We start from the raw sequence: 16,394 nt of genomic DNA, 5'->3' as shown, positions 1-16,394 counted from the left end.
TCTAATTAAAAAAACTCTTCTAATTATTATAAATATGGTTACGCACTGTATCTTTATTATGGGGTGCCACAATTTCAAAAAGCATGTAAAACTGAATAGACATCAGTTCAGTAATTCTGCTAACAGACAGAAAAACACCACAGCAGGGCCAGCCCAAGTATTTATGGGGCCCTAAGCTGGATTTGATTGGGGGGGAGGGGCCTTCTCCCACCACCTAGTTCATAATAATGATAACACTTTTGATACAAATTGCCTTCATTATAGTTGTATTAACTACACTAAATCAGTGTCACTATTTTTAACATTAGAGGAAAGTAAAAATCACAAAAGTGTCCTAGTATTAATTTGCAAGTAAACCAATTTGATGACTTTGGTTTTCAAAACTTACTTACAACACAATTTACTATTTACACTACTGGAGTTCTTTCATATGATAAAATGTTTCTCCACACACTACTGTGGGGGCCCCTGGTGATCGGGTGGGGGGCCCAAGCAGCCGCTTAGTTGAAATAAAAATATGTGATTTTGTATGTTTTTAAAAACCTTTTTTTCAGCTTTAACCAATAACACAACCATATGCTGCACATAAAAAACATTCATTTAAACATTTTAGCCATATGGAAAGAGATTACGATGTGGGAGTATCGATGGAATTCCTAGATGTAAGCTTCTATTGCCCCCGTTGACGTCATAAGGAGAGACGATCAGCTCCCGACGTGTTTGACACACCTTTAATCACAGTTTATCTCGTTTCCATTGAGAAAAGAGTGGAAAAAAAAAAAACGACAGACAGACAGAGAGACGGGAAGAAAATGGCAAAGACATTAAGCAAATAGCCTCATTAAAGCCAGTTAATCTTCACCTGTTGACTTCATACTTGTTGGAGCGCTCCATACATCTTCCAGCACCTCCCAGGAGCTGGTCAGGTGTCAAACAGGCTAACAAATAACCTCAGCTAATCGCTATTTAATTTACTACAAGCAGTCATATAGAGACATGAGGGTTAGACGTGTGTGTGTGTGTGTACACAAACATGGTGCAAGTTTAACCATTAGTCTGTTCGTACACATCGATCATATTTGGACATTCTCTCAACATTAAGTTGCCATCGATCAACGATAATAATTAACCAGTGTAGCCGTAATAGATAACCTCACCTCAGCCTTATGTCTTCACTTGTCTTGTGCTGTTTTTTTTTGTTTGCAGATAATAACGACAAAAAAGATAAATGTGAGGATTCAATTACAGTGAGGTTTTAAAATCTGGCCCATGTCAGATGGTTTATTAAGTTCATATGACTGTGGACGTGATAGATAGATAGATAGATAGATAGATAGATAGATAGAGAGATAGATAGATAGATAGATAGATAGATAGATAGATAGATAGATAGATAGATAGATAATTATTAATAATTAATTAATTATTATTGTTATCCATGATCTTTCAAATTCACTCTTTTACAAAAAATAGTAAAGTACATTATTATTTCTTGGTTAAGATGTCAAATTATAGTGATATAATTGCATTCTTGAACAGAAAAATGTAATTTAGTGGTCCAAATGTCAGTGAGTCGGCTCAAATGTGGGTATAAAAAGGTGAATTCAGTTTGTTATTTTAGGTTTAAACAAGTTTTTCTTATGTTTTCTCATTCTTATGACAGGCGGTCTAATAAATGTGTTAAGCACTGTGTGTACATATATATATATACACTTTTCTTTAGTACAACAGAATAAACCATTATAACTAGTATATATAGATATAGTTTCCACCTTCTCATGGGCCCCTGAGCTCTTAAACGTATACATTCATTTCTTTTTATATAGTTGTTTGTAAAGGCCGACCCATGGACGTGCATTACACCACATCAGAATTTCAGTTTGGAACACATCATTACTGTCTCAGCGTAATGTCTTTGTCTTTCAATATTTCAGAGCACATCCTTTAATGAGTGTCGGCCTTTCAGAACCATTAAATCTTTACAGACGTATTAATACATGAAACCACTGGAGCCCTATGAGGCCTGGTCCTCCTCTAATGGCCTGGATGATTAACATCCTGATCAGTTGAGTGATCTATATAAACATTACAGTAATGCACACACACACACACACACACACGGACAGGCATGTGGACATTGTTGTCCATCATGCTGGAGTCATAAAGATTTATAAGCTGCTAATATTGCTAATAACGCGCGTGTCCGCCATTACTTTGACGATGTCGGTGATATTGTAATAATATCTGATCGTCTTCGTTAGTTTTTACTTCACAATTTCACACTTTGTTAAAAACCGGAGATTAAGTATGTGACATCCGTCTTATTCAGGTGTGTGTGTGTGTGTGTGTGTGTGTCTGGTATTACCCATGTTGTGGGGACCTAAATCTGTTAACACATTCACATAATGGGGACGGAAATCAAGTCCCCACACGTTAAGGTGAATACATGTTTTAAAGTTAGGGTTAGGTTAAGGGTTGTATAAAGTACCTTAAAGGGATACTTGAGTAAAAGTACAAGTATCTTTCCAGAAAATGACTTTGGTAGAAGTGGAAGTCACTTTTTAATAAAGTCTTAAAGAATATGACATTTACTGTACTGTAGTGCAAAGCAGCTCATCAAGACTAGAAAAGCTCTACATAAATACAGACCATTACCAACTCTTCTTCTTCTGGTTTTATTTGATAGTAACAACAAGTAACAAAGATAGTTAGAGGAAAAGTAGTGGAGTAAATGTAAAAGTTGCTAGAAATATAAATAACAAAGTAAAGTACATGTGAATTTTGTACTTCAGTACAGTAACAAAGTAAATGTACTTAAGGTTAGGGAATGCACTATGTCTATGAGGGTCTACACATAGAATGCAAAACCAGGATCTGTGTGTGTGTGTGTGTGTGTGTGTGTGTGTGTGTGTGCGTGTGTGTGGGAGGGTGTCAGGAAGACGAATGACCTGAGTGTCATGGAGGCTGTCTGGAGTCCTGTCATTTGCAAACACCGCAGCAGAGGAGAAAATCAAACGTATACGTGCGTTTTAACATGTACGTCAAGCCGTCGTCACACACATACACACACACACACACACACACACACACACTCATCACACAACAACTAATTAAAAGACATACTAAAAGACAAAGTAGACGATGAGTCTAAAAAAAACGTCAGGAAAACATTTTTAAACTCAGTTAAATGCTGGTTCATATAAACTGAATAAAACCATAAATGTAATGTAAACAACACTTTACATACTGTAAAGTTGTTGTTTTTTTTACAAAACTTTATTTGTACAAATACAATGTACAAACCGTATAGGAAATACAGGCTATTTAAGAGCACAGGCAGAAAAGAGAATTAGAATTTAGTTTCGACAGCTGAAATATTCATTGTGTGCATTTTAGATTGGGTTTCTGATTCATATATTTGCTGGCATGGATATGAAACATTGCTAGTTTGCAGATTAAATTAAGAATGTATTGTTTTTGAAGACTGAGGTCATTCCAGAAAGTAAAGCTTTTTCCTAATCTATATTATAATACAAGTTATTCCAAACCAAGGTTTACCAACAGAGTCTCTTTGTATGATTACCTTTATACATTTATATTAGTCTGTGTGCTCAACAAAGGCTCCGAGTTCCCTATGTATAGATCATGTACAGTAATAAAACTGGATAATGCTATGACCACCTGTTAAAATCATGCATAGCTTTAGAAGAGTTGGTGTTTTAAGACACAGTTAGTATTAGTAGACCAGGTAAATTGTCAAGTCAATTTTATTTATACAGCCACAACATCACAAACACAGTTTGCCTTTATAGTCTGTACATCAAGTGACCTCCTCTGTCCTTAGACCCTCACATCCAGCGAGGAAAAACTCGCTCGTGCAGCACGGACAGACGTGCAGTAGGTGTCACATGTACAGAAACAATTGTCAAATTGTCAATATCATTAGTGGAATTCATCTTTATAAAGCAGCTGAGGAAATAACCATCAGTGACCACAACAACACACCTGAAAAACATATATTAGATGTAAGTGTGTGTGGTCAGCAGAGTTTCTCCCTGTGTAACCGAGCAATAATCAATCAATCTGCACCCTATCATCACTGAAAGTAAATGATACTAAATCATAACCTATATTTAATAATAGCAACTCTATACAAAGAGTATATCAGGGTATCAGAAACCGTCCGATTATTAATGCCATCGCTCTCCCTCTCCTGCGTTTTGTGCCCACGTGAGTTCAAAAATCCAGCCTCCACCTCCTCTCGCCTGCCTAATATTAAGCGTAATCCTATCACGGTGTTATTGCTCCGACTCTCTCTGCTCGACAAATCCATTAGCGCGGCTAGGTGAGCTAATGAGGAGACTTAATTGGTTAACTGGCTTGGGGCCTGATGGATCATGTTCCTGTTTTCATTAGGCGTCGGGCTCTAACACGAAACATACAACACGCTACAGTATGTAATACATAAACGTGTTTAAAGCTCGTGTGAAGAGCTCACTGAAGAGCACTTATTTATGGAGCACACTCGCGTACAGGTCTTTAAATGTAAACAGGAAAGATTGAATCAATTGTGCCAGAAAATGCCTTTTTTTTTTTTTCTTCCACACATTCAGAACCAGCAGTCGCCAACAGTTTAGTTTGGTCAGAGATTGAGGTGCAGCAGAGATTAGGGAGAAGGAAACAGGGATTTGATGAGGCCAAATGTAGGTAACTGAGTCTGTAAAGTGCTGCCTAAAGTCTGCCAGGTCAACAGTTGTGATGTGTGTACATCACTTGCATTTGTATGAAAGGTCAAAAACTCACAAAAAAAAGCAAAATGTATTGTTTTCAACTTCCTGTTTCTACTCAGTTCCTCCTGGAGATATTAAGGGCGTAAAGCAAAAACACCTCCCAACTCGTCATCATGCTTTAATTGTGACCTCTCCCCAAAACCCCTGAATGAGCTGGAACAAAATATCACGACCGTACGCCAAACCCTGTGTGGATTATTTGAAAAGATGATTTTTAGCCTGTGTCTCATGCACATATCAGATCATCAGAGTCTGAATTTCTTTTAGTTAGCGTGACGGTGGTTAGTGACATGTTTTGGGCTCAAGTCTCAAGCAAGTCTGAGGTCATCCTCATGCAAGGATCGAGCAGGTTACGTTGATTTCCCACATATTCCACATTTAAATATGTTAAATAAAAATTTGACGTGCTACATTTTAGCTGTAACAGAAACACTGTTTCACTCACACAATGTCAGGACTGCTTCATGGTCCCACATAACTGAATTGTTTATTAAGAAAATGTATAATTAACATCAATAAAATGAATATATGTATATATAAGACTACAGAGCCTAAAATGAACAGAATACTGACATTAGGCCTACATTAAACCATTTGCTCACTTGTTTTTGACCCACAAAGACATTAACTGATGTTATGTTATTAAAATAGCAACCAGCTGACTTCCTGTCTTAGCTTCCTTTGTGGGGTTTGAATTCAATTTCATGTAGTGGTGTGGTGCTCGGATGCCAGGTTTGTACACAAGCCAGCAAAAGCAGACAAAAAAAAATTATAACAGTAACTCCTTAATATTTGAGAAAATGTAAATGTTCCATAAGTCAAGACACTTTGAGTCACTTTACTAAAGTCATGAGTGTCAACTCTCAAGTCCTCAAATTTGCAACGTAAGTCAGACTTGAGTCGAGTCGAGTCATGTAACTCCCAGGCTGGTTTCTAATGACTGACTGAACTCTAAAGGTCAAAGGTGAACAAACTAACGTCAGCTGTGGCACTCTGCAACACCACAAACAAAACCCTGACCTTTGTTTGTAAAAAAAAAAAAAAAAAAATGAGCTTGAACCTTTACCAACCTTTGTGTTCAAACTCCCGAGATCGTGATCGCGCGGTGACAGATCCCCGAGTGAATCATCCGTCAGCATCGCCGCGGCGCAGGAAGCTCGGTGGTTTCACATAAATCAATTAGAACCAGTTGATAAAAAAGACAAATCAAATTCACAGGGGGGGCCCTCATTGTGCAGTTAAAAGATATGAATGAAAGAAATAAAGATAATGTTATGAAGAGTTGATTGTGCGCTAATATTGGTATAAATCACATTTTGTGAAAAGCAGCTCTGCGGCGTGAGTGAGCGACAGGGAGATGAGGACATCATTACTCTGACAGAGAAAGTATTGAATCCATATCTCCACGTTCTCTGGTTCAACGCAATGAGGATGAATGTGTAGAATATGCGTTTAAAAGATATTATTCAATTAAAAAACACGGATAGTAACACATCTGTCATGGAATCAGCCGGTGGGCGGGGGGTTATTTCAGTGTGTCTGCATGTTTAGTTATTGGAAGTCTGCTGCCGGACACTCTTACAAAACCACACGGAAGCAGAATATTAATGACAATGATCCATGTGAAAAGGATCATTATTGATCGGTTATTGATCTGTGTGCAACAACTGTCTACTTAGGTTTGTGGATTTAAGATTTATTAGCTAAGATTCATTCGCTGTCGTGTCTCTTAGTCTTGGGGCTTAAATCTAAAACGTTTTCTTCATTTTAACTTTCATTTTCACTTTCTAGTATTATCTCTGGTTGTTCCTTCAGGAAACTTGAATTCCCAGGAATAGCACATACTAATTTAAGTCACTGTAAGAATGTCATGTTATTTTCTGACATATTGTGACATTATGTGAAAATGAGTATTTGAGAGTATATAACCCTAATCCTAACCCTAACCTGGAGTAAAACACCAAACCCTTAATGTTGTGACCTATAATCTTATAGTATCTTACCAAAAAATGATTTTGGTAGAAGTTGAAGTCATCTTTTTAGTCTTAAAGTCTATGACATTTACTGTACTTAAGTATCAGAAGTAAATGATATCAAATGTACTTACATTTTAGAAGGAAAAGCATTAAAAAAGTGAGGATTTAAGATTGAGCCAGTGGTAGGGCAAGTTGCCTTACAACTGGAAGGCTGTGGGTTCAATTCCTGGCTCTGCTAGTCTAAAAGTTACTAGAAATACAAATAAAGTAAACAGATATGTGTTTTTTTTACTGAAGTACAGAAACAAAGTATTTGTACTTATATTACAACACAAACTAAATGTCAATTTCAAGACACACAGGAACATGTGGAGGCTTAAAGTGCACTTATGCAACCACACAAACAACTGTACACGCACACACACACACACACAGAGGTGGGTGGGAAATAAAATCCCCTTCTGTGTATTCTTGAACTCCAGCTATGAGTGTGTGTCTGACACTAAATAACCTATTGAAACAGCATCTAGACACTTCTTCATTAACATGACTGGACTTAAATAAGGACGTCATTTATTAAAAGTGAGTCATAACGGTTCCAAAAAAGGGACAAAGGTACAAAAACACACAAAAACGGTTAAAGGCAGGCTGGTGAGCAGGAGGTTAGTGCTGCATAAAACTGTAGACAGGAGAGGAAACACCAAAGAATAAAACCTGGAATTATTATTATATATTATAAACTTGTTTCAGGTGTGGAGCTCGTCAAGAGTTAGAGACCACGCCCACATAGGAACCTGCCACACACACACACACACTGTTGAAGGAAACCGGAGAAACACCATGCACACAGAGAGGCAAGAGTGCTAACCACGACACAACCGTGTGACACACACCCACACACACATGGGGGGGAGACAAAGAGAAGAGAGGGCGGAGCTGCCAGGATCCTGACATTTAATTAACCTTGATACAAACTGGCTTTTAATATCACATTGTTTCACTTTAACTGTAACTGTATCATATGAAATGTGGATGATATGACTCTTTCCAGTGGCTTAATGTCGATTTAAGAATTAATTTTAAAATTGGAACCACCTTGGAAACTTTTAAATCTCACCTTTTAGTCTTTTTTATTTATTTTTGGTGTTTAGTGATTTTAAGTGTATTCTTAGTCTTCAAGTGATGCATATCACTTTGGCATCTTTGGATGTATAAGAAGAATATAAGAAGAAAAGACTCGAAATAATAATAAAAAAATACACTTTGATTAAGTAAAATAAATGTCAGCCTGAAAATAAAAAAGTATGTAATGAAAATAAAATAATTACAACAGAACATGAAGCTGCTGGTGGTGTCTGGTGTTCGCAGCAGAGTCTGAGCCGCTTCCTTCTGTCGTGTGTTTAAAGCTGGACAGAGACAGATCCAGGATCAGTCACTGCATTGATCCTCCATTAACTAAGACCATGACACATGAGCAACATTTATGGCCTCTGTTGTTCTTTGTCGCCCATCATTTTACCCCTAATGATTCTGTCTTGACATTAAAACGTCTCTGTTTCTGTCACCAGGGAAAAACAGTTTGTCCTTCACATTTTTTTAAATGTATTCTATCTTTTTTTCTTCCACTACACAGTTCTAAGACTCTACTCAGCTTCTTTTGCTTTGTCATTAGCAATAGTACCTGGTGCTTTTTTTAGTACCTGCTCTGGTGAGGTTCCAAGCGAGCTGAGCCAATACTAAAATGTGAAAACTGCTAAACATGCATTAATCTCCAAGAGGAAGTACTGAACTAATCTTTTTTAATGTACTGATTCAGTACATTGACAACAACTGCTTTACTCATCGCTAGTTTGTTTTGGTCGCGTATAAATCGACGATGTGGCAGTTTTGTACTGGAAAACAAGCCTGTTACCAAACCGCGCCGAGCTGAGTAGTGACAGAACTGTATAGTGGAAAAACGTATTGTCTTATTACAACATAAACAGATTTCTCTTGCAACCAACCCCCTGATGGTCATTCAAGAGAATACAGGATTTCGACGCTTCCGCATTGGCTTCACTTTTTGGACTCAGAGGCTTAAGGTGCTTCTCAAAGTCAAGGAAGGATCCTGAAATGACTGACAATGAACCCCAATGTGCAGGATTCTACGAAAGACCAAGTCGCACAGAGAATTTCAAAGGATGCATGTTGCGTGTCCTCCGTGTAGCATAAGTACCCACTATCCATTATGCATGCATGGGAATATTTTTGGAATCTACCCGTAAATTTACATCCATCCATCCTTTCATTTTCTACCACTCTATCCTCCACATGCAGGGGGGTTGCTGGTGCCAATCCCAAAGCGGCATAGAGCGTAAGGTGGGGGTACACCCTGAACAGGTCACCAGTCCATCGCAGGGCAAACACACACACACCATGTAGAACGTTACCTTGTCATGGATCAACAGCTCTGAACATGTGAAACCACAATTCAATGATGAGATAATGGACAGGGACAGAAAAGTACAAAATTGTACCATGTGAACAGGCCTCTTCAGAACACACACACACACACACACAATGTGGAGTATTGTGGAGTATAATGGTGCACAGGAAGGGTTTTATGTATTATGACCTAATGCGTCATAGATAAAGAGGCTCTCCACTTCTCATCCCACTTCCCCTCTCTTCCTTTATTTTTCCCCTCTCATGTCACTGTTCTCCTCCACTCCTTTTTGCTTTCTCTCTTCACCTTTTTCCCTTTGCATCTTCTCCCTTCCTCCTTTTTCACCTTTAATCTCAGCCTGACCGTCCCTTTGCTGTTGCCTTATTTCAGTGTTTGTCCCATATGATCTTCTCTGTCTCTCTCTCTTTTCTACTCTTTGCTACCAAAGCTATTCTTATCCCCAACTTTCCTTTTTCTCCTTCCCGTCTTTCTTCTTCCTCAGTCTTTTTTTGTATTTGCGTGAATTGTACTTCAACGTTTACACATCGCCATCACACATAGTCTTCTTTCTACTCTTCTTTTCTTTCTTCTACATCCCACCCTGACCTCCAAAAGTTAATGTGTGAGACGTTGATAATCGCGGACAGAAAAAGTCCAAAAAGTTCACTTTTAATAACCATTGCTGCGGATGAGTGTAATATAGGCCGACCAACCCCCCCTGCACACACACACACACACACACACACACACACTCATCTATGTGAGTGATTACATTACGTCTGCTCACTAATGACACTGGTGAGTCTCGTGTTTCCTCCCGGAAAAAAACTGATAGGAAACCATACCTGCCCCAACACTTTAATGCTGTTAAAGCAGCGTAGGAGACGCTCATCCACTTCCCTGGTTTCATTTAGCTGGGAATGAGCTGTGGGGGGGGGGAGCATTTGCTGGGGGAGGGTAGACATCATTATCAGGTATTATAATCAGATAGCCAATGTGTGGTGGTTCAGATAACGGAGGAGGGGGAGCGGGGTGGTCTTAATGTTGTGACAACGGAGTAGGAGTGAATTAGACAAGGCCCTAACCTCCGGGCTGATAATAGCTCGCGTAATTGAATGCCATTCAGTTGTACAGACACATGGTTAAACAACAAACGCGGTCAGAGGAGAAGAAGAGGAGAGGAGAGTAAAGGAGAGGAGAGAAGAGGAGAGAAGAGAAGATGCACGATGTTCTACCAACATCTGTGAGGAGCCTGTTTTAATATATAATAGAATCATAATTAACAGCTGTATTCAAAATGAAGATTTTTAACATTTACTCTTCATGCTTCTTTGTTTAGCCTCAGGATCCACCGGTGCTGACGTGGAGAGACTGTGTCCGTCTGTGTGTTGGAGGCCAGCAAAATCAGAAATGCTAAATAAATCATCACAGGATTCAATTTATTATGAATCAGTCACTATCTACAGCACAATATGCTGTACTGTTGAACCTCCCATCCATGGGGACTGTAGCTCCACGAACAATTTTGGGCAGGTACATCCCCCATGGATGAAGCATGTGACTCTCCAAACAGATAATAGTCAAATAATCAGGTCAGATAGTTCTTTATTAGTCCCAGAAAAGGAAATGCATAATAGAAGCCGAGAGATCATGGATCACAGCCATGCATGAGGTCTACCACTGAGCTACTAAGGTTATTGCACCAACAGAGAAGAAAACACCATTACTGAAAACTACAATATAAAACCACAGGTTTGTCATTTTTGGGTAAAGGTGAATGAGATGTGGTTTCGCCCGTTGTCTAGCACTAAACTCACTTTTGACTTCAATTAAGTCAAAAAAATGGTGCTTGTTCTTGAAACTTGAACCTGCAGCTCACCTGCACATGTTATTGGCTCTTTCCAAAGCGGCAATTAAGCAACATGAACTTTTTTTTTCCGTCTTGTGCAAATCTTATCCGAAATGCCAAATCAAGGAAAACAAATCACCCTGCACCTGCGTCTTGTCATTAAGGAACCGTGATTATACCATTTATTGGATTCCAGTGCCACTGGAGGACGGCTGAAAAACCACAACACTGGCATTAAGCAGAACTTGAGCCGGCTGTCTTTGCACTCTTTAGCGGGTTTTAATTGGCGGGGAACAGGAGAGAGACACGCGGCAAAAACATCATTACAGGCTTAAACTACCACAACAGGGTATTGCTAAGATTTAATTACACCAGGCTATTGTTCAATTTGCCTCTCAATGTCTCAATTAAGTAAAAAAGGGAATATGAGGGTTCAGGTTTCAGGCTCATCTGCGCAGGAGAGGAGAGTTTCCCCTCAGTGAAGTTCATATAACATCACAGCGGAGATCAAATGGATTTGTCACTGTTTGACTAATGACAGGGAAGAGAAATAAACCCTATTAGAAAATCATCAAGAATCCCTCTGTCACTGCAGAGCGTCTCTGTGTGTGTTGTGTTTCTGCTGTAGAGAGGCCTCGGAGCTGATGCTGATGTGTTTACTCTTATATTGAATTGTGCAGATGATGCGATCTGAGGATGATGGTCTCCAAAAATAGAAGAAGGGAAAGAAAAAAAAACATCTCATCCTCTCTTCAGAATAAAGAAATGTACGAAAAATCCTGGAACCATTTCCCTTATTAGTTTTGTCGTCATTCAATATCCATCTCTATTTTTTTCCCCCCACAAATAACGTTCTGTCATCTGCATCCAAAGAAACAATAGTGCTGTAATTTCACTGAGGGAATGAAATTGAAACTCTCAACTGCGGTGATGAAGAAAGTGAAATGATGGAAAGACGTTAAATGGTGGGGAAAAGATTGAAAGTGGAAGACAATGCGTCCTCAGCCGCCCAGTTTACTTAAAAAATGCCAACATTTTTAATGTAAAACAACATTTAAAAGAAGATCCTGCATCTGTATGATTCTTCAAGTACAAATCTTTTGTCTGGTATGAGATCTTGTACATCTATGAACATCTGGTCATGTGAAGCTGCATTGATCGGCTCCGATTCCAACATTTAAACGAGGTCCTTGAATGCAACTCATGTCTTTGCTCGTTGGCCTGACCAAATGGGCCAGATCAATACTTGTGGCACATAAATTATTGCTATAGGTATCATGCAAATGGTGGGTTGTAATGGTTAAGAAGTTATAAATATAAAGAAATGCTTCTTTGTTTTTTTTATTTAAAGAAATATCAGGATATAGAGGATTTTTTTTGATGGTGTGTAAGTTCAAGATAGAAATGAAGTAGCGCCATGATTTCTTTGTTCTGTCCTGAAGTATTCATAGTCAGGTCTGAGGTGTGTCTCTGTCATACTTTGTCTTACTGCTGTGGACATTATGAGCTGCTGGATCAATGCACAGCAGGTCACAACAATCAATAACTCAGGGATTTATAGCAGAGCTTTTGGCCATGTTTATTTTACTGAGTACGAGCCTCTCTTTTCACCCTTGGCCTGATCTATAATCGCTCATTCTTTCATTCAGAATTTCTGTGTGAGGCACTGTCACAGTCTGAAACCACCATGCTATTGTTGACCAACAAATAATGCCATCATGAAACCACTCATTTCTATCAGTTTGGGTACAAATTAAACCTAAACACTAGGTATTCTAAATCAGTACCACAAACTGGCTGCATCTCTTCATGTCCCTGGTGATAGAAATGTGAAATGTTCATTTCTCTGGTAGGATATAAATAGCCTTCTGGACTAACTCAGAACTTGAACCATGAACATTGTCCCATTCATATGAAAAAAACGATAACATATGAAGGAGCCTTTCTGATAAAGTTGACTCACAGTTTCTGTTGTGTGTACTGACGGAGAAGAACCAAAAAGCACGACAGCAGAAAGTCAGTCCAAACAAGGCAAACAAATCCAATAAACTGCAGGCAGTAATCCAAGGGGTCAAAACACAAAACAGGCCAGGTAGACTATCGAACTAAGAATGGGACACAAAACACAAGACAATCTGGCAGAAGTCAGGTGATGGAGAGCTGGTATGTATACAGAGGAACTAATGAGCTGCAGGTGAGGAGAAGGGGCGTGGAAACAACAGGTGAGGGGAGTGAGCTGATTACATAGGAGGGCTGGATCTGAAATGACACGAGAGTTAGTCAGTGCGTTTACATGCACGGTTTATTCCAGCTAAGACCGTAGTTCAACTAAGACAGGCAATCACACAAGGAGGAGAAAATCTATTTCTCTTCTGGTGCATGCACAGAACACCAAGTCCAACTCCAGTCTGACTTAACGTATACATGCAGGAGTAATCAGACTATGAATCGCATTATCCAGGTATGTTAGTCCGACTAAGACTAGCTCGATTTTAGTCAGACTAACATGTTAACGTGACATTAAGAAAACCAAACGATTGTCTTAGTCGGACTAAAATCGGACGCTTTAACATGCATGTGAACGCACTGAATGATGAGGCCTGGGAATAATCAGAAAAACCTAAGTTGCAGTTTCCCCTTTCCAGGTTTATGTTAAGCTATAGGCTAACACGCCTGCTGATGCACAGAAGTGAAACACAAACCAAAGGTTGTCAAAAAACAGCAGCTCAGCACATACTTTGTTGTCATATGACTTTTCATGCGCGTTGCACCTCCTCGATTCCTTTCATCCGCACTCCTTCCTTCCTTCCTCAGCTGTCTAAAAAAAACTACAGACTGGGCCATTATGGCTGAAGTGTTGTCACCGCTGTCTTGTCCCGTCCAGAGAACAAAGGCGCCCAGAGACTGATCACCTCAGTGTGTCTGTGACGACACAGAACACAACACCACTCTCAGCGCTGGGACTGTTTGCGTTTCATTCGAAATCCATGCGTTACATGCCCGTCCCAAACGGTATTATTTAAAAATAAACCTGACTTGGCTACTTGTGTTGGTTTAAACCAATTGGGGCAAGTACTCTGACATAAGCTTCCTTAAATGTGAGTAACTGAGAGTCTTTATTTGTCTCATGTCATTACTAATTGAAAGCAAATATTGTATAATTAGGTATTATCATGGAAATGTGACCAGAAAAGGAGTAAAAATCACACTTTATTTGTATTTTTAAGGACAGGTCAAGTCAAATGTATTCATATAGTCTAAATAATACAACACAACTCAACAAATACTGAAAATGTGTGCTTAAAATAGTTATTTATTATGTATAATAATAGGCAATAATCGCAACACAACATTATCCAAAAACAGGCTCATATAAGTGATATATGATTTGTTGCTTAACATGTGGGCAACACTTGTTGTTTGATGACAAGTGCTTAATAGTGGAGTGTAACGCTTGTGCTCCACCTCCGTACTTCCTCTGCACTTCCTCTCTGCTGACCTGCTGCAGCGGAAAACCACAGACGAGGTCGTTATGGCTGACGCGTCGTCAGCCCCGTCTTGTCCCGTCCAGACAAACAAAGACAGAGGGCCCCGTTGATGAGACACTGGCAGTCCCCTGTCTGCCTCAGCAGGGACTCAGGATGCGGCAGAGAGCCACTGCTACATTCAGTCCCATTCACAGTGACGGCATGTGATGGAGAGTCTGTTAATGTTCAACCACAGACAGGAACTGATACAGCACACACACACACACACACACCCATGACACTCCAACATGTTTCTGTCGGTTGGCGAAAAGACAGTTTGAATATTGCTACCATATAACATAACAATAGCCTGCATGTGTCATAAAAAAAACACACTATTGTGAATCCGGATAATTAATAATCACACAGAGAGCAGCGCGGTGGCCCCCAGGATGTCCTTCTGCAGCTGAAAGTGGGCGTGTGGAAAACTGTGAAATCTATAATTACGCTCGGCTAAAAATATACAAGACACATTTGTATTCGAAAGCAGAATAACTGAAATGGAAGGGATGGTTCTCTTTACTCACAGCAGTGTAGCGGTTAGCAGCAAGAAGAACCAGGGTTCACGACCCGGTCGGAACAAGGGTCGTTCTGGTCTAACCGTGTGTGCATGGGTTTTCTCTGGGTACGCAGGTTTCCTCCCACAGTCCAAAAATATGCAGATTTGTGGATTAGGTCAATTGGACACTGTAAATTGACCGTAGGTGAGTGTGAGAGTGAGAGTGGATGGTTGTTTGTCTCCATGTGGCCTTGTGATGGACTGGCGAACTGCCCAGGGTGTACCCCGCCTTTCATCCTATGTCAGCTGAGACTGGCACCAGCCCCCCCCCATGACCCTCATGTGGAGGATAAAGTAGTAGAAAATGGATTGATGGATGGATAAAGGATGGATGCAAGAAGACTCGGGACCCGGTCGGAAGAAGGGCCTTTCTGCATGGAGTTTGCATGTTCTCTCCATGTGTGCGTGGGTTTTCTCCAGGTTCTCCGGTTTCCTCCCACAGTCCAAACACATGCAGATTTGGGGATTATGCAAATTGGACACTACCATGAGAGTGGATGGTTGTTTGCAGCTGCGATTGGCACCAGTGTCCCCCGCGACCCTCATGTGGAGGATAAAGCGGTAGAAGACGAGTGGATGGACAGACGGCAGTCCATTTCTGGCAGAAACCAGAGTGGACATCTTGACACAGCGAAACCATTATCATCATGACAATGTCATGTCCCTGAATCTTTTTGAGCGAGTGAATCACTCTCTTGGCATGACAAATAGAAGAATATATGAGCAAATCTCTCAAGTTATCCATTTTTTATTCTTCAAAAAACAGGGTGACACTCGTCTGAAAGCATGTCAGGTCACTATGTACAGTACGTGTAGAGGAGAGGCTGCATGGACCCGCGTGGATTTTCACTTCTTTTAATTTCCGGCAGACTGAGCACATCAGCAGCATGTCCTCTCATGCAGTCAGCGTGGAAAACAATATCATTTGGTTGCAAACGGAAACGTGTTTATTTACATAGAGAAAGGGAAGTGAGACCTGGTAAACGGAGACTCGTGGAAACCGAGTGGCGACGGGTAGTAATCTCCCAGAGTTCACAGCCATCATGTGCAACCGAGATCACGTCACTCACACTGGCGTCCTCTCATATAAACTCCCATGAGCTGAGTTTTATCTTCTATTTTCCTCTAAGTGTGAACATCGTTTATAAAAGTGACACCATGTTGTATTGAAGGAGACCTGAAAGTAAGAGACTAACTCTCCAGAAACATGTTAACTGACTATTTAAGGAAAGTGAGAAATTGACTAATTTTCCTTTAGATTATAGAGG

The sequence above is a fragment of the Solea solea genome, chromosome 21 (genome assembly GCF_958295425.1).
Source record: "Solea solea chromosome 21, fSolSol10.1, whole genome shotgun sequence".
NCBI classification, from domain to species: domain Eukaryota; kingdom Metazoa; phylum Chordata; class Actinopteri; order Pleuronectiformes; family Soleidae; genus Solea; species Solea solea.
This window is presented reverse-complemented; position numbering follows the sequence as displayed.